This window comes from Ursus americanus, chromosome 5, assembly GCF_024610735.1.
Source record: "Ursus americanus isolate L20-20 chromosome 5, mUrsAme1.1.p, whole genome shotgun sequence".
Lineage (NCBI taxonomy): Eukaryota > Metazoa > Chordata > Mammalia > Carnivora > Ursidae > Ursus > Ursus americanus.
In genome coordinates this window covers 21,262,110-21,284,477 of record NC_142131.1, presented here as the reverse complement: position 1 = coordinate 21,284,477, position 22,368 = coordinate 21,262,110, and the positions used below count along the sequence as shown (strand labels likewise).

General features: G+C 36.7%; 1 pseudogene; it reads right to left on the bottom strand.

Annotated features, from left to right (window-relative positions):
• Positions 1 to 3,110: 3,110 nt before the first annotated feature.
• LOC148110050 (CDGSH iron-sulfur domain-containing protein 1-like) lies at positions 3,111 to 19,932 on the bottom strand (annotated as a pseudogene).
• Positions 19,933 to 22,368: the final 2,436 nt, after the last annotated feature.

Genomic DNA, 22,368 nt, shown 5'->3' with positions numbered 1-22,368 from the left:
AAGAGAAATGTGAAATAATAGCAGGCGATGAATTTTTTAAAAATCAAAATATCCTCTTCATGTAAATGGCTGGGGGTGGAGGTAGAGAGAAAGAATGCTGCAGTACCTACATGCAAAGAATGAAGTGGACCCTTATCTTACAAAACTTAAGTCAAATGTATTAAAACCTAAATGTATTAAAACCATAAAACTCCTAGAAGAAAACATGGGGTAAGTATTCACGTTGGATTTGGCGATGATTTCTTGGCTATGACACCAAAAGCCCAGGTAACAAAGGAAAAAATAAACAACACCACATCAAACTTAAAAACTTCTGCAGATCCAAGCGCACAATCAACCAACTGAAAAAGCACCCTATGGAATGGGAGAAAACACTGTAATCATATACCTTATAAAGATTTAATGTGCAGAATATATAAAGAACCTCTACAACTCAACAACAACAAAAAACAAATAACCTGGAGAGGCAAACCATTAGAGACTCTTAACTCTAGGAAATAAACTAAGGGTTGCTGGAAGGGAGGTAGGTGGGCTTTAAGGAGGGCACTTGAAGTAATGAGCACTGCGTGTTGTATGCAACTGATGAATCACTATATTCTACCTCTGAAACTAATAACATAGTATATGTTAATTAAATTGAATTTAAATAAATTTTATTTTTATTTTTTATTAATTTTTTTAAGGATTTTATTTATTTATTTGACAGAGACAGCCAGCAAGAGAGGGAACACAGGCAGGGCGAGTGGGAGAGGAAGAAGCAGGCTCCCAGCGGAGAAGCCTGATGTGGAGCTTGATCCCAGAATGCTGGGATCATGCCCTGAGCCGAAGGCAGACGCTTAACGACTGCACCACCCAGGCACTCCTAAATAAATTTAAAAAAACTTTTTTTAATTAAAAAAAGAATAAAGTATATATATATACATATACACACACACTCTGTACACACACACACATAGAAATGTTATTTTGACTTGAAAAGGATGAATATCCTGCCACATGCTGCCACATGAATAAACCTTGAGGACATTGTCAAGTGAAATAAGCCAATCACAAAAAAGTCCATACTGCATGATTCCACTTACATGAGGCATCTAAAGTAGTCAAATTCATAGAAACAACAAGTAAAATGGTAGTTACCAGTGGCTAGGGAGAGGGAGAAATGGGAGTATTTTTTTTTAAGATTTTACTTATTTATTTGAGAGAGACAGAATGAGACAGAGCACAAGAGGGGAGAGGTCAGAGGGAGAAGCCGACTCCCCACTGAGCAGGAAGCCTGATGCGGGACTTGATCCCAGGACTCGGGGATCATGACCTGAGCCGAAGGCAGTCGCCTAACCAGCTGATTCACCCAGGTGCCTGGGAGTATTTTTGTTCAATGGCAATAGATTCAGTTTTGCAAGATGATAGGGTTCTAGGGCTCCGTTGCACTGCACAAGCAACATGAGTATACTTAACACTACTGAACCGTACACTATGGTCAATTTTATGTTAAGTGTTTTTTAACCACAATTAAAAATTTTAAAGACATTGAATAACTCAACATGCATTAGCCAAAATAAGATTTTGCCAAACTTTTCACTATTAAAAATGGTTTGAAATGAATTACAAAAATACATCTTTACAAATTTTTTGAGGTTTATTTTTTTATTTTTTATTTTTTTTATTATGATATGTTAGTCACCATACAGTACATCATTAGCTTTTGATGTAGTGTTCCATGATTCACTGTTCACTTATAACACCCAGTGCTCCATGCAATACGTGCCCTCCTTAATACACTTCACTGGGCTAGCCCATCCCCCCTAAAAACCTCCCCCCTAAAACCCTCAGTTTGTTTCCCCGAGTCCATAGTCTCTCATGGTTCATCTCCTCCTCTGTTCCCCCCCCCATCATTTTTCCCTTTCTTCTCCTAACAATCTCCCTGCTATTCCTTACATTCCACAAATAAGTGAAACCATATGATACGTGTCTTTCTCTGCTTGACTTATTTCACTTAGCATAAACTCCTCCACTCCCGTCCATGTTGCTGCAAATGTTGGGTAATCATCCTTTCTGATGGCTGAGTAGTATTCCTTTGTATATATGGATCACATCTTCTTTATCCATTGTCCGTTGAAGGGCATCTTCGCTCCTTTCACAGTTTGGCTATTGTGGACATTGCTGCTATGAACATTGGGGTGCATCTGGCCCTTTTTTTCACTACATCTATCTTTGGGGTAAATACCCAGTAGTGCAATTGCTGGGTCATAGGGTAGCTCTATTTTTAACTTTTTGAGGGACCTCCACACTGTTCTCCAAAGTGGCTGTACCACCTTGCATTCCCACCAACAGTGTAAGAGGGATCCCCTTTCTCCACATCCTCTCCAACATTTGTTGTTTCTTGCCTTGTCAATTTTTGCCATTCTAACTGGTGTAAGGTGGTATCTCAGTGTGGTTTTGATTTGAATTTCCCTGATGGCTAATGATGTTGACCATTTTTTCATGTGTCTGTTAGCCATTCATATGTCTTCATTTGAAAAATGTCTGTTAGTATCTTCTGCCCATTTTTTTTATTTGATTATTTGTTTCTTGGGTGTTGAGTTTGAGAAGTTCTTTATAGATATTGGATACCAGCCCTTTATCTGTAGTGTCATTTGCAAATATCTTCTCCCATTCCGTGGGTTGCCTCTTTGTTTTGTTGATTGTTTCCTTTGCTGTACAAATTTTTGAAAGAAGAACAGTGTAATTTCAAAGTGTCTAATAGAGGAAGTCAGTAACATACACAAAGTCAAAGTTTGAAAAATCTGGGTATAGGCAATTGGACAAAGCAGAATGTCCACTTATATCCTAAGATATTTTCTACTTATATTTGTTTCCAGGATATTCAGAGCATATTCATCTTTTGTTGGATAGCTGATTAGCATTTTTATCATTTTGTGCTCCTGAAATTTTTTTTCTTTTTTTTTTTGTTTAAACAAATGTGCACCATGATGGATCAAAAATAAGACAAATACTGTGAATATGAAAGCTGCAGTTTGCAATATACTACATCTAGAACCCTGGGCAGGTGAATTAGACAGAAGCTGCAGCCATTCTAATTAATCAATCAGGTAATATCATGACACATTGGTTTACAGCATCAAAACTGTCCATTTAAGTTTCCTTTTTTTCTTAATGATCAGAGGTCCCACGTTGTCTACAATCTCTTCATTTTGTTTTGTGTGAGACCCATCACAGAATGGGAACTTTCTGGACCTCAAACAATGGCAGTACACAGCTTTTTCTCCCAAGTCCTCCATGTCAAATGCATGTACTATCTTGGGGTTGTCTTTCTGGATGTGAAGGTTTACCACAGATTTGTCCCAATGATCTTTAACATAAAATCTTTTGTAGGCTAGATAATGAACTGCAGCTGTCTCAGCAGCAATGGTAACTGCTGTGATCTATTCAACTCATACCTGGAAGTCAGATTCATGGCTCCATTGCTTGCAAGGTGTGTGCACAGGACACTAGGCACAAACAGGCTCTCAAGGAGGGCCCTAGTAAGGGTGAAAAAAACATCCTACATGCACCGACTCCAGGCCAGTAAGGTGCAAATGCCAAGGTGGGTGGTTAGCACGTGTGTGCTTCTGATATTTTTAATATCCACCTATCAATCTGTCTTTATCTATCCATGCACCCATTCATTCATTCCTTCATTCATTCATCTATGTATATATAATATTCCTCCTTCCTTTCCTTCCTTCCACCCTGCAATACCTGTGGGTGCTTACCATGGCCATATGTTCCCGAATACTTTAATTCTCTAAGACCTTAAAGAATACTGAAAGAAGATTTATAAAGAATTTTTAGGAATTACCATAATATTGATGAGACTATGGACGTACCTTGTGCTTTTTTACTATCCAAAAATCCCCCAAATGAAAAGCAACAGCAAATGTGACTCATCCTTTCCTCAGTCTAAATGACAAAAGGTATCTGCATTGTGATTCAAATACTCCCTTACTATTAACAACTATTGCATTTGCTGTTCTTCACACTAGTTGCTGTGTCGGGACAACTGCACATTTTGCACAGTGTTCCCTAGCAAATGTTTTGAAATTTACCCTCCAGAGACCATCTGCTATAAATGGGCTTCAGTGGAGTTAATGAATATTTTATTACTCTCTTGCCTTTTTTTGGTTTAAAATGGAAAACATGGGTTAAGTGTGAAGTGTCAAATTAACAATAATGTTTCACTGAACCATTCATTTTCTGAAAAAGTTTTGTTAAGTATACGTGTGTATTTCATGTAATCAGTTTATCAATGTGAATATATACCAGGAAAACATGAGTGACTCAATATGAAATGTTGAATACTTTCTAGGCATAATTTCTGGCACTATAAACACATCACTTTTGATTGACTTGAAATAAGGCAGTCATTGACTGGTTCAATGAATCTGATAGGTCATATGTTCTCTTGAAAGTCAAATGCCTTGAGAAAATTTTCTGCAGTAAGATTATTCACCACACACCATTTTTTTCTGTTGTCACTGTTTGATCATCTTTTGCTTTGTGGCCATGTAAAATAGTGCTGAACTTCTCAAGTCATTCATTATTTGCCTATCAGAGAATTACTGTGAGTTTTGGGTCAAACTTAGGGCTTTAGCCTTCAAAATTCCTTCTTTCTAAAATAAAGAACTATTGGTTAAACAATGTTATATAACATCACATCTTTGCATTCCAGCAACTTCACAAGTTTTCTGTGGTTTTAAAAACAGATGAGCTGAAATATTATGTGAGATTTAATGACTTCATGTTGCTCTGGTCACAAGTTACAATTAAAAAATATCTACTAAAGATCTGTGTGTCTGATACAATGTTACAATTTTCAGATATATCATCTCATTTTATCCACACAGTGATTTAATGAGAATAGATATCATCTACATTTTATAGTTGAGGAAGTTCAAATTTGGAAAGGCCAACCAATTTATCCAAGGCCACCCACTTTTAAGTTGAAGTTTGGGTTAGTCTAATGCAAAAACCTAGGTTTTCTGTTTTATCATGTGGACTCCAAGCTAATATTGATAGCCCTTCATAATATGAATATAGTTATTTTTAAATTAAAATTTTTAAAAACTCACTTTGCTTTTTAAAAAGAAAAGTAAAAAGGAAGAGAAACTTATGAGTGCTTATTACGTGGTAAACATTATGTAAGATACTGTCAAATACTTTCTACTGAATCCTTAAAATAAAAATTAGATTATTTCTATAGTAAATATGATAGGTATGGTTGGAATTCTGAATTCTAGACTTCATTTCTAGTTAACACAATCCATGCTTTTCTTAATTAGGTGGATAATTTATTTTTTAACCTCAGATAAACATTACAGATAATGCATGTTTTGCTTTTAGGTATCAAGGATTGAGCCACTTTTTTTTTGCTGGTTTTATTTATTCACTTACCAAATATTCACTGAGTGCATATAATAGGCCAAGTAGCCTTCTAGGTGCTCAAGTTGTAGATTAAAAATATCTATCCCTATAGAGCTTACATTCTACTGAATTTTATCTCTAAAATCAACTCATATACTACATGGAAAAATACTAGTTATAGACAATATGCCTATTTGGTAACATTCATCTACCATTGGTTTGACTCAAGAGGTCAGAATCATCAAAACATCAAACTTAAGTTGTATTTTAATCTGCCAGTTGGTAAACAATTTCTTCCTTTTTTTAACCTCAAGAGAATGAGTAGAAAAAGTGCTCACATGTTTACCTGAAACAAACTTTCTTTCCATCAACAAATAACATCAATAGCAAATTCTGAGACTAAGTAGCAATGTTACTGATCTTCTTTTAATTTTTTTTTTTTTTGCAGCCATCTTTTGCTTTCTTATCCCTACCTCTATGCCTAAGGCCTAAGAGACCTGCTTTACATAGGTTTCATTATCTCACACCTTCTTACATTTATTCTTTATTTATTACCGCTCCTAGTGACATTTCTCTCTGTTTCTCCATCATTTTCTACCATCTGAATGCACGGCATGAAAAGTTTGAAAGTTGTTACGTGTGTGAAGGAGTCTAGTTTCTGTGGTTACAATGTTCTCATATAATAATGTGATACTGAGCATACATGTTGAGCCATTGCAAGTGTCATTCAGTCTTTACGATTTATCATTACATGTATACAACAGTTGACTTCATTCTTTGACTCCTTGAACAGTTTAAAAAGATGGAAAAGTATAAAAAATTAGGGGACATTTCCCCACAAAGTACAAATACTATACCCATCCTAGTCAAAAGCAGACAGTTTTACATGCTCTTTCTTTAACCTAAACACAGAGGAGCATGAAAATAGGAAAACCATTGTTAGGTAGAAAGCTGACTATATTTAACTTTTGCTGCTGGTGTGTAATGAACACGGAAAGGAAACTCTGATCCCAAGACTTCTGGGTATAGGAGGTGGAGTTTGTTCTCTTCTTGCCAAAGCCACTGCAGCAAACAAAGACCTTTAAAAAATGTCCCTAGTAGAAGACTTACTTACAGAATTGGGAAGCTCAGTATGAAATTGCAACATTGGCATATCCCTGTGCATTAGAAAATAGAAACAGAAACAGCTTGTTATATAGAATTATAATTGGTGAATACTCAAAACTTTTAAAATCAAAACTTGGAATAGCATGCTGTTAGCTTATGAAATTTCACATGGGTAAGCAGTTGACATGAACTGGATTGGATCAGCCTGAAAAGGGACACGGATGATGCTCATGGAATGACACAGAGCCACATGACTCAAAAGGAAATGGCTACATCGAACAGCTCCAGAGACATTCTACCTAGTTACACCTTAACTAAAGACGATTGTTACACCAGACATTCCCTCCTTCCTTCATTCATTTAGTTACTGGGATTGAACAACTCATTAAGATCTAGGCACTAACACAGGTGCTGGAGATACAGCAGTGAACAAAAAACATAGAATCTCCTCCTCAGAATTCACCCTTTAGTTATTTATGTATAGTTTTGCTCGTTTGGTATTATTCGTACAGTGGTAGAGACTCCTTGCTGCCTAGCCCATATCCACTCACCTCTTTTCCTTTTAAAGAAATCTCTGCATTATTGACGGTGCCATTGTACTCAGATAAAACAATATTTCCCACCTTCCCTTTAAAAGAGAGATGTCCAATAAAGTGTCAGCAAAGTCAATGCATGAAGCTTCCAGCCAAGTTCTTTAACTTAGAGAGAGATCCCTGTGCACTTTTTTCCTTCTTCCTTCCTTCTATATGGAACGTGAATACGATGGCTGGAGCTGAACAGTTATTTTGAAACCATGAGACAACTTGCACATAGGACAATATTCTAAAAATGTAGAGGAGAAAAATCAAAGGAGTCTAATTTTTAGTGAAATCTCAGAGTGACCACAGAAGTTCAGGAAAGCCTACCTCTGAATTTCTTCTACGTGAAAAATAAAGTCATTGATTCATCTTAAATTATTGAGTTTTTAAAAATATGCCATTCTTTCTAATCTTGATATATATATATATATATATATATATATATATATATATATAAATTCTAACACAAACATGAATTTATACACACGCTGAGATGTTATTCCAAATGTGGGCTTGGTTATTTTCAGTTAAAACTTCCACACACCCCTACCATTCCAGCTTTATAAAGCTTTCTGTTGAAAGACTGCTTTGAGATGTTTTAAGGAAAGAGACACAATTAGAGAAACTGCATGGCCATTCTAAGCAGTTTTTGGTATTCAGGAGGGATAAACTAGCCAAGAAGAGCCCCTTCCCCAATGAAGTTCAAGATAAGCTACTCCTATTTGATTTCTTCTATACTTGCTTTGATTTCAGTTTTATCATTTTGTAAATTCTTATAACAAATCTTCTAGGTCATAGAATTCATTGTTTAAGCATCTTTAGTAATTTTCTTTGTTTATGAGTATCTTCTCTCTTCAGTACAATTACCCTTGCATGTAAGAACACTACCTCTTCATGTTATTTCAGCCACTGGACTCAGATTAGGACAGGATATTCAATTATTAATGAGGTGATTGGATGACCCAGGGATCCATATTTAGTGAATAAAACATGCTATTTTGATTTTATTGGAACATTTAAAGTTTGTTTTTAAAACACGTATTCATATGAGCAACTTCTTATAAGATAAATGTTTTCTAATAACCCATAAACATTTCATCTTTTGTTGCAATCTACAAGAGCATTTTTAGAAGAATATCTTTAGAGGAGATCTCAGTGACAAGTTTAGTGTTACCAGTCAACATGGGGCTCTATTGTTCTTTCATTCAGCAGATCTTTCTTGAGGACCCTCTACCCAGCAAGCATTAATGTAAGCTAGAGAGGAGGGGTGAAATGGGTGGGATGCAGTAAGACAAAAACTGCACCATAAAGAACTATTCTAACTGGGAAAGCAGACTACAAACAAAAATGCAAATGTATAATATAATTCTAGATAATGAGAATAAAAAGTTCTAGAATGAAATTAAAGCAGAATGGGAGGAGAGAGAATGATGGGGATGAGGACTACTTTTCCACATGCAGGTAGCAAAGCCAGCAAAACAAAGCACTAGAAAAACAGATGCCAGAGCCTGGGGTAGATATGCACTGGGTTTACTCCAGAAAGGTTAATATGTCTGGATGGCTATGAGTGAGGCAAAATGCTGGGGGCAGAGCTCCCAAAGGGGGGCAGAAAACAGATTGTTCGGGGTTTAGGAGGTAAAAGTAAGAGTTTGCATTGTACTCCGAGGGTAATGGGAAGTGACTAGAAAGTTTTAATCAGGGCAATCCATCATCAGATTTACATATTAAATTGTTCTTCTGGCTACAAGGTAAAGGACAGAGTGTTTGGAGAGCCTGAGAGGAAGCCAAGAGACCAGGTGAGAGATGACAAAGGCAGTTCAGGTGAGAAAGAATGTAGAGTGGACTAGGAGAATAGTGTTGAGAAGTCAAAAGGGGCCACATTTAGAAAATATTCAGCAGGTAGAATTGAGAGGGCTTTCTGACATAGGTGGTGTGGTGGCAGTGTTTTGTTTAGAGTTAATATACAGAGCAGTACACTAAGGTACTGAGAAAAAAATGTTCTCATTTCATCCAGAGAAAACACAGCTTTGCTTAAAAGAGTTTGCCTTTCAAATGAATGACCTGTCAGTGGATAAAGGGAGTCATAGAATACTTTATAAAGAATTCTTATTGGTGGCTAATAATTCTTAAAGTGGCTAATCAAGAGGTAGAGGGAGAAAAATAAAGAATGTTAATTTTTATGATGATCATTATTTGTGAACAATTTACATTATCTGGATTTTTAAAATACAAATTTTGTATGTTGCTGCTTTTATTTTGCCTAAGACTTTCACTTTGTCCTCTGGCAACCGGCAATTTTAATTATAGTAAGAAACATTTTTAAAAATTGACAACTTAAAAATTTATAAAACCAGATTGGTTAAGTTGAAAGCACTCGGTAGCATGTTAGCTATACTTCATTTCTGAGTTACTGGGTACCATCAGAAATGTAGACATTCCGAGGAAGGAGCACATATCAGAAAATTGACAGCTTTGTGGAGGGCTTGAAAGGTAGGAGTAAGATATATTTTATAAAATACCAGAGAAAAGGAGCGAAGTTTCCCAAATGTAGAGGACTCAGTGATTAAGCGTGTTGTCAATAGATTCTGACAGCAGGCACGCAGTGAGACTTTGGGTGTTTCACACATGGGCACTATTGCACCAGACAGGGAAACACATATCCACTCATTAGCTCACTGAATTTGATGAGTTTACTCCAGTTCCCATATAGTCAACACTATTAGGATTTAATGGTATTTATTGTCGATTCCACTGGGAATATCTGTCTGGCATATGGCTGATTTGTGACCAAGTACAGTGAGAGGTGAATCTCCTGGTGGTAGGGAGGTAGGCAGGTAGGTCGACAGCCACTGAAGCAACTGTGGCTAGACCACTGTACCCACAAGAGGGTGGAAATATTTAATATGCCCTCGTGTAACATTCCTGGGTTGTTGTTTTTTTTATATACAATAGCTCTTACTTAGAGATTCTTTGCAATTTTAGAAATTAAAAACTAAAAAGGAACTGATGAACACAATAACTTCACAGAGATCATTTTGGAAGCACTCAAATTTTAACACTCAATTCTCATTAAAAGTCTCAATGTGGGAAACTTCTAAAAATGATTCATGATCAAATGATATCAGCAGTAACAGTTTTTGCCAAGATAAAGCCTGACCTTTCTAACTTAAGCTAGGTTATCAGGTTCACTGGGGAGAATAATGGCACTTATAGTTGGAATCAGTAGTTAGCAATTAGGGACTGTGTATTATAATAATTTCATTTAGCATTTGAACAACTTTCAGATGTGATTTTTATCTCCATTTCATAAGATAAAGAAACAGAGGTTTGAAAAGATAAATATTATCTGGGACTTGCAAAGTAAAGTAACTGGTGGAACTATGATTCAAACTCACTCTTTTCATGGTATTTCCACACCCTTCTTTAAGTCTCTTCTTTAGCAGTAGGGAATCTTCATTAGATTGAAAGAAACGGTTAGAAGGTAAATTTCTACTCATAAAACAGGAAGCATCTTCTATCTATTAGCCACTCTTCGAGTACAGCAGACTGTCTTAGGAGGTATTGAGATCTCTGCCAACTGTAACATCACATGAGTCTATTACTATATTCTATAATCATGTTGAAATAAATTAGGAATGGGATTTTATCATGCAATTCAATTTATTACAAAAAGGGAGTCAGGTAGGTATATATCACCTACTAACTGCTAACAGCACCCAGGGAAGTTAAAGAAAGATGGGCCTGTCACCTCTTCGCCACTGCGCAAAGACACCAGACTGACACTGTTCATCTTTAGTTACCTTGCATAGTAAGGGATGAGCCCAGAGTTGGATTGAGAATACCATCCACTGGGAGCTACGCATGAGTTGACTGATGTGTTGCTCAGATCGACCAGTAAAGAAAATGCACCAGCTGGTTTCTGATCCCACAAGTGCTACCCTTATCTTTTGCAAGTTTCGAAATGAGATGATATTTACTTTATATCTTCACCAAAGCACATTCTATCTTCTGATAGAAACTGAACCAAAATTATTGGTCTGCCTAGTGACTCAAACTACGCTACATTGTTTTGAGTCCAATACAAATATATATAAGAGAAAAAAATGCTACCCTAACCTAACGACGAATGTCCTTATAACATAGATACTTCTCATTCAGCTGATGCATTAGAACCACCCCAGTTATATTCCTATTTTGTGAGAAGTTGCACTTCCTCTAATTTGTTTCCATCTTGACCTTCATCGATAGCTCTGATGAATTTATTTGTAACTTTTTTATATTCATACATAAATAGAAGTTATGGTTCTACCATTAAATAACATCTACTTAAACTTCAAGTATTATAGATACTGATAGCGATGAGAAAATTAACAGAAAGCTGAAAGATTTCTCAAGATGCTTTTGAAATATATTTGCCTCTGCTCTCCAACCTCTTCAGACGAATTGAGCTTTATCATCTAGCCTATGTACTATGGTTTCTTTCACAATATATTTTTTTAAAAAGATTATATTTATTTATTTTGAGAGAGACAGAGAGAGCACAAGCAGAGGGAGCAGCAGAGGGAGAGGGAGAAGCAGACTCCCTACTGAGTAGGGAGCCCAATGTGGGACTCGATCCCAGGCCCCTGGGACTATGACTTGAGCTGAAGGGAGAGGCTTAACCAACTGAGCCACCCAGGCACCCCTTTCACAATATATTCTAATAGCAAGTATTACTGCATCAGATAAGAATGAACTTGGATGACATAGTGCAATACTTAGATGACAAAGAACATCAGTAATACAAACAAATAAAAGAGGGGTTTTTTTTACCATCATTAAAGAGAAAGCTATAGAATAGAACTGAGGCCACTGCCACAGGAAAGGGGTATATTAGGCTATCTTCATTATTAATGCATATTATCTGACGTGAATATTAAAATACTAGCATTTATATAATAGAAACTACACTGACTACAAACATTGGCAAGGATGTGCAGCGCCCTCGTACTCTCACACTGCTTGTTGAAATATAAAATGGTTCAACCACTTTGGTAAATAGTTTGGTAGTTTCTTAAAATTTTAAATATATATCTATCAAATGATCCATTCATTCTACCCTACATATTCCTCAGGGTGTAAACATACCCATCCATCAAAGATCTATATGCAGGGATGCCTGGGTGGCTCAGATGGTTTAGCGTCTGCCTTTGGCTCAGGTCATGATCCCAGGGTCCTGAGATCGAGCCCCGCATCCAGCTCCCTGCTCAGCTGGAAGCCTGCTTCTCCCTCTCCTTCTATAGCTCCCCTTGCTATGCTCTCTTGCTCTCTCTGCCAAATAAATAAATAAAATCTTTTTTAAAAAAAGACTTTTACCACTAAAAAAAATAAATAAATAAAAAGATCTACATGCAGATGTTCATATCAGCCTTATTTGTGATAGCCCCAAACCGGAAACAACACCAATCACCATCCCCAGGTGAGCAGATAAGCAAATGTGGTATGCTCATATGATGACACGCTATTCAGCAATGAAAGGGAAGGAATTATTGATGTGTGCTACAATGTGGATGAATTTCAAAAGTATGCTTAGTGAAGGAGTATATGCTGTATGATTCCATTCATATAAAATACTAAAAAATACACAAACTAATCTGTAGTGGCAGAAAGCAGATCAGTGGTTGCCTGGGGAACCAGGTAGGCAAACGACAGATTACCAAGTAGCCCAAGGAAATTTTGAGGAGCGAGGGATATGTTCATGATCTTGGTTTTGTTATTTTAATGGATGAACACATATTTCAAAACTTATATTCTATACTTCTGATATGTGCAGCTTATTATATGTCAATTATATCTTAATAAAGTTACTGAAAAAACTACAGTACATAATAGAGTTGCTTGTTTTGGAAGAAAAATAAATTATACTTAAGACAAAGGCTCAAAGTGATATGCAAGAAGTCTTCTTAGCATTTAGTTAATACATTCAGAAGACAGACCACTTTTTAAAAAATGATGCAAAATGCCAAACAACAGTGAACATGCATCACTCTGAAAATGTCCTCTTGTCTATCCCCAACGCCCATTTTTAATTATAGAATTCATCTAATCATTTCAAGGAGCCGATGTTGGAAACCTACAAATGAAAAAAACTCATATGCAAAACATTTACCCCTGTTCACACTAGATATTATATTTGGTACATGATCAGCTTCATTTTAGTTCCACCTCTATTAAAAGCAAAATGAACTTTTACAATGAAAACTAACCTCCTTTCTAATGAAACTGGAATCTGCTGCTGTTTACAATGAAATGTTACCCAAGCCCCAATCGTGCATCATGTAGTAATATTAACAGCCACTTGGGACAGTACTCACCTCCAGGAATAATGGCGCTGTCGTCTAGAATACCTCTTCATCTAATGATCCTCAGCCATGCTGTGCTTTGGAGTGAAGACACTTCTTTATTCAGTACCAATATACCCCTCTCCTGGTAGTAGCCTCAGTTCTATCCTGTATCTTTCATGATGTAAAAAAAAAACCCAAAGGCCTCTTTTATTTGTTTGTATACTACTGTTCTTTGTCATCTAAGGATTGCACTAAGTCATCCAAGTTCTTTCTCATCTGATGCAGTAATACTTGCTATTAGAATATATTGTAAAAGAAGCCACAGTACACAGGCTAGTATTTAGCTCTAGTTCCCCTTTGTGCCTAAGAACCTCCTTTGTTGCCTGCATTTACTATTCTCAGACAGAAACTCAGTAGGGAGTTTCAAGTCTTCTAATACTTTGATACCCCACTGAGAAGCCGTGTGATACAGGTAGGATTAAATATCCAAATCCTGTCTGTGAGAAAGTTTCTTTTTTCCAGGCATTAAAAAAGGTCAATTGATAACCACTTAAGAACTCTGGCTTTCCCCCCGGGGGACCTCCCCATTTAGTAACTTATTCAGGAGAGGTGGCATGCAGCCTACCTAAAGGTTGAAAGCACGAACTTAAGGGCAGGGCCAGCTTCATGGGCACTGATGACCTGCGCAGTCACACAGTCAGACAGAGAGTCCTGTCTCTGGTTTAATACCCTTCTTTTGCCTTTTGAAGCACAATAATTTTTGAACAAGGGGCCCCACATTTTCATCTCACATTGGGTTCTCACAAATTGGGTAGCTATTCCTACTAAGAGTTCAGACAGACCATTTATAAATTGTATGCCCTTCTACGAACTTGTTTCCTCATCCATAAAATGAAGGTAATTATTGCACCTACGTCCCAGGATTGTTCTTAGGAATATATGAGAAATACTTAAGCTTCATGTCTGGTACATAATAAATATTGAATAAATATTGACTATTATCTTTGTTGCTATAAAGTCATTTGGTTCCCTTTGTTTACTTTAAAGTTGTGTATTATGTTGTTCAATATAGATATATTCATGTGTTAACTTTTAAAATATACCCATATATATAATTTAAAATGGATTATGTATAACTATGCCTTACATGACATTCTCCTGGATTTCCTTAGGAGAATGAGGACTAACACACTGAACTGTACTGCATCCCATACTTGAGAACAACTGATGATAAAGAAGAGGTTAATGTTCCCCTCAGCTTGACTAACTTTAGACAGGCTTCTTCTTGACTCTAGGTTCTCAATCTCCCTTCTTTAGAGCATTCAGTTTAGCAAACTTGAAATTTTAAGTTCTTTCTTTGCATCTTCGAGATACAAATCTTCTCCCAGACTTTGCCAATTTTACAACCCAGTAATGTCCTTTCTCAAGGACCTGAGAATCATCACACTGAAATGTAAACATCAAGGGACATAGCACCTCTCTCTCTCAGTCTCTGGTGAGAAGGTGGGAGCCTAACTTAAATAAGCAACAATTACCAAACACAGATTACCTAATCACACTGACCAACCTTCCCCCTAACATTCCTCAGCAGTTTTTTTCACTGGCTTACCTCAGCACTTAAAAACCCTCTGCTTTTGGTTTCAGTGGAGTTGAGATCGGTCTCTCTCCCCTATTATAAGAGCCTTAAAGAAATTCTTCCATGCCTGTTTAATTCCATCTAGTGCAATTTTTCTCATACTGAGGACCCTTTTAAGGGTTTATGACTATTTCAAAGTGTGTCCAAGAAAGCAAACTGTGGATTCAGATCCTAGCCACACCATTTATTATCTAACGTATGCTTGGGCAAGTATCTTAACCCCTTTAAATTCTGGTCTCCTCATTTACATATTAGTAATATTAATAGTGCCCATCTTACAGAGCTTTTATGGGAAGTAAATGACATAGCCGTTTATAATTTTATCCAATTTAAGCTTGGCTAAATAAATATGAACTATAAACGAATATCTCAATAAATACTAGCTATTTATATTAGTTATAGCATAAAAATGACAGATATTATTTGGTGTCAGGTGATAAGCCAGGCCTTTGTCATCTTTTCTTGTGACTACTAGAAGTTTCTGATTTCCTCTTCAAATCTACAGTCTTGCCCACCCACCCCCAATCCTCAACACAGAAGCATTCTAAAATGCAGTTTCTATTATTTTTTCCCATTTGTATTACCCCTTGGTGCTTTCCCATTACTGTGAAGATAAAGTTCAGATTCCTGAGGATGGCATTCAAAAGACACCCGGATTCAGACCTGGCCAACTCTCCAGCCTCCTGTCTTGTGACCTGCCACCTGCATTTCTGTTCACAAGCATCCCCTCAGCATTCAGGACTTCTGTAGGGTTCTGGCAGCAATGCCCTATCAGTTCTGTGACTGCCACTACTCTGTGTGCTGGGAAACCCTTCTCTCTCTTCCACATAAGGAGCATGTAGTCATTAAGACTCACTCAAGTGCCAACTCCCCCGTGAAGTCTTTATGTTTGTTCCTTTTTGTACTGATTTCATTTATATTTTAATTAAAATATAACCTAAGTTTATTTTAGAATATTCACAAAATTCAAAGACAGAATGTGGAGATCATTTACTTAACATGTCTCCCCTTTCTCATACCCTTTCTGAAATGTAACCATTGTTAAGAGCTTGGTTTTCTTCTTTTCACTGCATTTATAAACTAATACACAAAAATACGCTCGATGTATGTTTGTTTGTTTGTTTTAAACAAAAGTATGATCACACTGAACATACAATTCTGGAACTTGCTCCTTTTTTAAAACACTTATTTCATGAGTGATCTCATTTACTTCCACAAAGACCCTATGAAATAGGAGGCAATTATCAACTCCCATTTTCCAGCAGAGTAAACAAATTCAGAGAAGTTAACTCTATGGCTTAAGTGCACATGGGTAGTAACAGGCAGAGATGGATACAAAACAACACAAGCAGAGATGGATGACGTGCTCCAAAGAGAATGGGAGGTAGTCATCGGAGAATGGCTCCAATCTGACATCTTAGCAGTGGGAGAGTTTGAAGCCAGAGTAAGCTTCAACAGGAGTGCTGCTGGAGGCAACAGAGAAGGACAAAGAACTGTGAAATCTTAAACCTCCCTTCTTAGAGAAGGTGGTAGAGCCAGGAACGGCTGAGTTCAGTTTCCTAAAGCCGACATCTCTTGTCTGGGTTTACGGGACTCTGTGTGTTTGCTTCTTGGTTTAGGAAACTGGGAGGAATAGTAGGGAAAGTACGGCTACCACTTCTCCCTTTGTAAGTGAACACTGTCCTGATTTGTCCTTTTCCCATGACATGGAACTTTCAGTGCTAGAACCAGAAAGCACGAAACAACCAGGATAAACTAATCATCCTGCTTGAAAATAACCTTTTGGAAAAACTCCTCCCATATTTCCACCTCCATCTCTTAGACCTATTTTAATCCCACTCAGCCTTGAAGGTCCACTTCAAATGTCACATTTTCCATGTCGTTGTCATCTGCTCTTGGATCACATGTGTGTTTCTCCTCTATTAATTTTTTTATCGGTGTGATATATAGATGCAATTTTATTTTTTTACATATAAAAATTCCTATCATTTCTATTATTAAATAATAATCTCAATTATTTAGTAATTATGTCAATAATAATTATCTCAATACCACATATTGAATAACCCATCTTTTCCCATTGACCTAATCTCTCATATGTTTAGTTTCCATATGTATGTGGTTCTGTTTCTAGGTTCTCTCTTAGTATTTAAACTCCTTAGTAAGAAGCCATTAGCCTAGTCATTTTGAGTCACCACCACCATCACCACCACTAATGCCAAACCCTAAGCATCCTGCTTCCTAGGTGCTTAATATTTACCAAACTTAATTAAAACAAGCCTATTATTGTTATAAGCCCTTTATGACTTTTACTGCCTTAGATCCAATGGGAAGATTCATGGAAATTTCAAACGTGCTAGAGCTGAAAGGACACCATTTGGATGATTTGCATTACAAAGCCTCAAAAACCTGTTCAACACATTCGTGACTATTTACTTGGATTGGACTTCAAATATGACATCATAAAACAGAAAAAAAAAAAAAAAAACTTCACCATTTCAATTTGAAACAACCAAACTATTCATTTGAAAACTAATATGAAGATTAAAAATGGTTTTCAAAATTTGAAAACATGGAGACACTGTTTATAAAAAAAATACGGGGTGCCTGGGTGGCTCAGTCAGTTAAGCATCTGCCTTCAGCTCTGTCGTGATCCCAGGGTCCTGGGATTGAGTCCTACATCGGGCTCCCCACCCAGTGGGGAGTCTGCTTCTCGCTCTGCCTGCTGCTCCTCCCCCCTTCTTGTGCTCTCTCAAATAAATAAATAAATAAAATCTTTAAAAAAAGAAATAAAACAAAATATGAAAAGTCTATTGACATACTGATGAAAATGAAACCATGGGAGGGCAAGGGAATGGGTTGTTGGAGAATATCATATACAAGATTATTGTCCAGTTTCTAGCTTTTGTTTTGGGTGCTGGGTTCATAAGTGTTTATTTTACTACTTAAAATAACTAACAAATAATAACTAAAATATAGGACATGCATAGACTTATAATGAGAGAACATAATAGGTTATGTTTAATTCTGTGCAACTGAAGTACAATTTAAAAAAATGGGTAAGTGTCAAAAATGTAGATACATGAAATATATACTGCCTATATTGGCCATATCAAATATCGGCTCACTTTAACACACATATATTGAACATATATTGTCGATTTATGATTTGGCTTTTTGAATAAGTAATTATTTTTAAGTCATTGGAATCTATTTGTTTTTTTGAAAGGAATTACTATCTTAAAAATTAGAACCAATAATATAAATTACTTAATTTTAAAAACTGCTTCCTTGACTTTTGACCATGCACCTCATTAATTAAAAAATTTTTAAAAATACAAGCTCAATGTAGAAATATTCATTTATTTACATTCATATATATCTTTCACTTTCATCGGCTATTTTAAGGAAAATACATATTTAGGGAAAGCTTAGCTGTTAATGATGGATGAAAATCTTCTATTCTTAACGCCTTCTTACTCTGTTATTATGGCATCTTTGTTTTTTTGTTTTTTTGTTTCTAAGATTTTATTTATTTATGTGACAGAGAGACAGCGAGAGAGGGAAGACAGCAGGGGAGAGGGAAGACAGCAGGGGAGAGGGAGAGGAAGAAGCAGGCTCCCAGTGGAGGAGCCCGATGTGGGACTCGATCCCGCAACGCAGGGATCACGCCCTGAGCCGAAGGCAGACGCTTAACGACTGTGCTACCCAGGCGCCCCATTATTATGGCATCTTTGAATTACCTTATAATATGGCTGACAACTCCTACCAAAAGTGGGAGAAATTTCAGCGCTGTCACTTCCCTTTGATTCCCTTATGTACAAATTATAAGCATTTTTGGTTCAATCCCTCACCATTTTCCAAGGGATATTTTAATTAACATAAAATAACATACTCTGGAAATCCACTTAACGAATTGTGTGCAAGTAATCAGCTGGAGGTGAATAAAGGCAAGAGGACACTCTCAAGGCGTCCAAATGATGGAAACCTCAGACACACCTGGTACCAGTATTTTTGCAATATTTCTGAAGCACCTATTAAAAAGTTCCTGACAGTAACAACAACAAAATTCTCAGAAGTCCTCCTTAAGAAAACTGTCAGTGAAACAGACAAAGATTTACAAACTTAGGTGTTCCCAGAGCACTATTTCTATTATTGAAAATTTTAATGAGTTTAAAATTTTCAACTAAAGAATGTTGAAACAATTTGTACTCATCCACATGCTGGAATAACAGGCAGCCATTAACATGGTATTTCTAAAATACTTGATAACAATGAGAAATGCTTATATAGTAAGTAAAAACAGCAGGATACAAAATAGAATATACAATTTAAAAATATAAATGTAGGGAAAATTGTAAGGTAGTACATTTTACATTTTCCTTTGTTCTGTCCTTCAAATTGCAAATTATCCACAATAAGCACGAATTACATTTATAATGACAAAATCTCCTTATGAAGTTATTTTTAAAATTAACCCTCGTAGCCCTGCCACCCAGAGATAGCCATTATTAAAATTTTGGCCTCTTCCAGTATTCTTTCTAGGCCTATTAATATAATTGATATCAAACATATATATACAGTTTTAAAATCTTATTTTTTAAAGTTAACATTAGAGAAAAAAACAAAAAATCAGTATATACTAGTACTTAAAAGGTCTCTGGGTCAAATAGATCTGAGCTTAAGTGTTGATTTTTCCACTGATCGGCTGCATCAAACAGAATTGCATTTGGCTGCACTTACTAACAATGTAACTTCTGTGACTTAATCAAACACAGTTAAGGGACTTACGCAAACATGGGCTGGTGCAGTCCTCAAGAATCTCCTCAAGGTCCAGGCTTCTCCTAGCCTCCTGTCCTGCCATTCTTAGCTTGTGGTTTTCAGCCATGGTTACAAGATGACTACTACACATACATGCTTCACCTGCCCCTTTGGGAGAAGAAAAGGGGAAAGATGAGGGTCAAAGGGCTGAAAAGGCTAATTCTATTGAGTCTTCCTTTAGAACAGCAATCTCTGCTTAAATTGAATTGGCCATAATTAGTCATGTGGCCAGCCTCAATTGTGTTAGTCTGGTGGCTCAGTATTTTCCGCTGAGCTCATTGTAAACTCAAACGAAATTGGAGACCTGTTAGTAAGCAAGAAAAGAGGATGGATTTTCTGAGCAACCAACAAAGATTAAACCATAGGTCCTCAGCAAAACACTTAGCCTTGCTGAAGTTCAGTTTTTTCACCTTTGAAATGAGATCAAGAAAGTATCTCATCAGGTGACTGAGGACTTAAAGCATGTAAAATGATTAGCAAAATGCCTAAAATCTATAAGTATTTGGGAAGTTTCAGCCATTACTTATTAGAAGTCATAAACATAACAGTCTATGATATGATGATGTACCTCAGTTTCATTGATAATGCTAATTTATTTTGGCTATTGTAAACATGTATCTTTTATAATTGATAATAAATATATTATTTAAATTAATGCTGCTATGAACAACTTGTGCAAAATTTTCCATTAGTTTGTATTCTTGAGAAAAATTCATAAATATTAAATTAGTGGATCCAGGAGTTTAAACAATTTTAAAACACTTGATCCATCTTTGCAGTTTGCTCTCCAAAATATTTCTTTACATAATTTATTTGCACAACAGTTCTCATTTCTTCACTTTAAACTTTACCTCATTGGGTATAGTCATCAAAAATCAAATTGCTAATTTGATTTGGCAAAGACTACTACCTACTTATCAAAGCCCGTATTTTCCTCTTCTTCCTGTCCACACAGCTTCTCTAGCTGCTACATTTTGTTATTTACTGTTTTTTTTTAAGATTTTATTTATTTATTTGACAGAGAGAGACACAGCCAGCGAGAGAGGGAACACAAGCAGTGGGAGTGGGAGAGGAAGAAGCAGGTTCCCAGCGGAGGAGCCTGATGTGGGGCTCGATCCCAGAACGCCGGGATCACGCCCTGAGCCGAAGGCAGACGCTTAACCGCTGTGCCACCCAGGCGCCCCTTGAGGCCTGTTTTTAAATTAATTGGCTTGCTTTTCTGAGGGAATTCATGAGGCTTAAGTTGGATTTCAAATAATAAAGTAAATAAAGCATGAGTGCTCAGCAATAAAACTAACCCATAACCAGGGCTCAGAATGTAGGTTTTATTTTAACTTTCATTTTAATTTCCTAATAGACAATAAATTCACCAGTATTTTAGTCCTGGTTCCCTGGAAGCAGATCCTCTGACAGGCATTCCTATTTATATGATTTATTAGGAAGTGCTTTCAGGGAAAGGACAGTGACACAAGTGGGGCAGACTGGTCTGGAGTCTGGCTTCAGTCTGATCCCACAGAAGCCAGAGCACAAAACATACAGAGTTCATCCCACCATGAGGCAAGGAGTAGCTTCCTGGATCTCTGTTAGCTTCTCTGTTCTGAGATTATCAAGAATAGTACAGCGTTTAGTACTTTAATAATTTAGCTGTTTAGTTTTCTGAAACTGTTTTTATCAAAACACCAATCTGTGTTCCAAAATATCTAAGTTCAGAAATGACCTTAGGAAATGAGACTCTGGGCTGCAGCAATAGTACCTACACTAGGACTGAATCATAGGTTAAATCAAGCCATCAATTAGAGTCCCTGCTTCCTCACTAAAATGAGACCTGTAACATGTTGGTAAATGTTTTTACAATGAAATTTCCCAAGATTACCTCCTTGTTGTGCTTTTAAAGTTTTTTTTTTGTTTTGTTTTTTTTAAGATTTCATTTATTTATTCGACAGAGAGAAAGACAGGGAGAGAGGGAACACAAGCAGGGGGAGTGGGAGAGAAAGAAGCAGGCTCCCAGCGGAGCAGGGAACCCGATGTGGGGCTCGATCCCAGAACCCTGGGATCATGACCTGAGCTGAAGGCAGACACTTAACGACTGAGTCACCCAGGCGCCCCTGTTATTTACTGTTTTAGTAAAGAAGCACCTTTATTATTTTATCACATTATTGTAATATTTTATTGTTATACTTCAGTTTAATTGGTTTCTTTTGAAATCTCTTAAATTCTATTTTATGTATTTAAAAACATTCTCTAATGGGGAGCCTGGGTAGCTCAGTTGGTTGTGTCTACCTTCGGCTCAGGTCATGATACCAGGGTCCTGGGATGGAGGATGGCTTCTAGTCCCTGCTCAGCGGGGCGTCTGCTTCTCTCTCTCCCTCTTCCCCTCCCCCCACTCATGTGCGCACTCTCTCTCTCTTTCAAGTAAATAAATAAAATTTAAAAAAAAACACATTATTCAGAAAAGAGGTCCTAAGCTTCGCCAGACTAGTAAGATGGCCCTGGTACAAAAAAT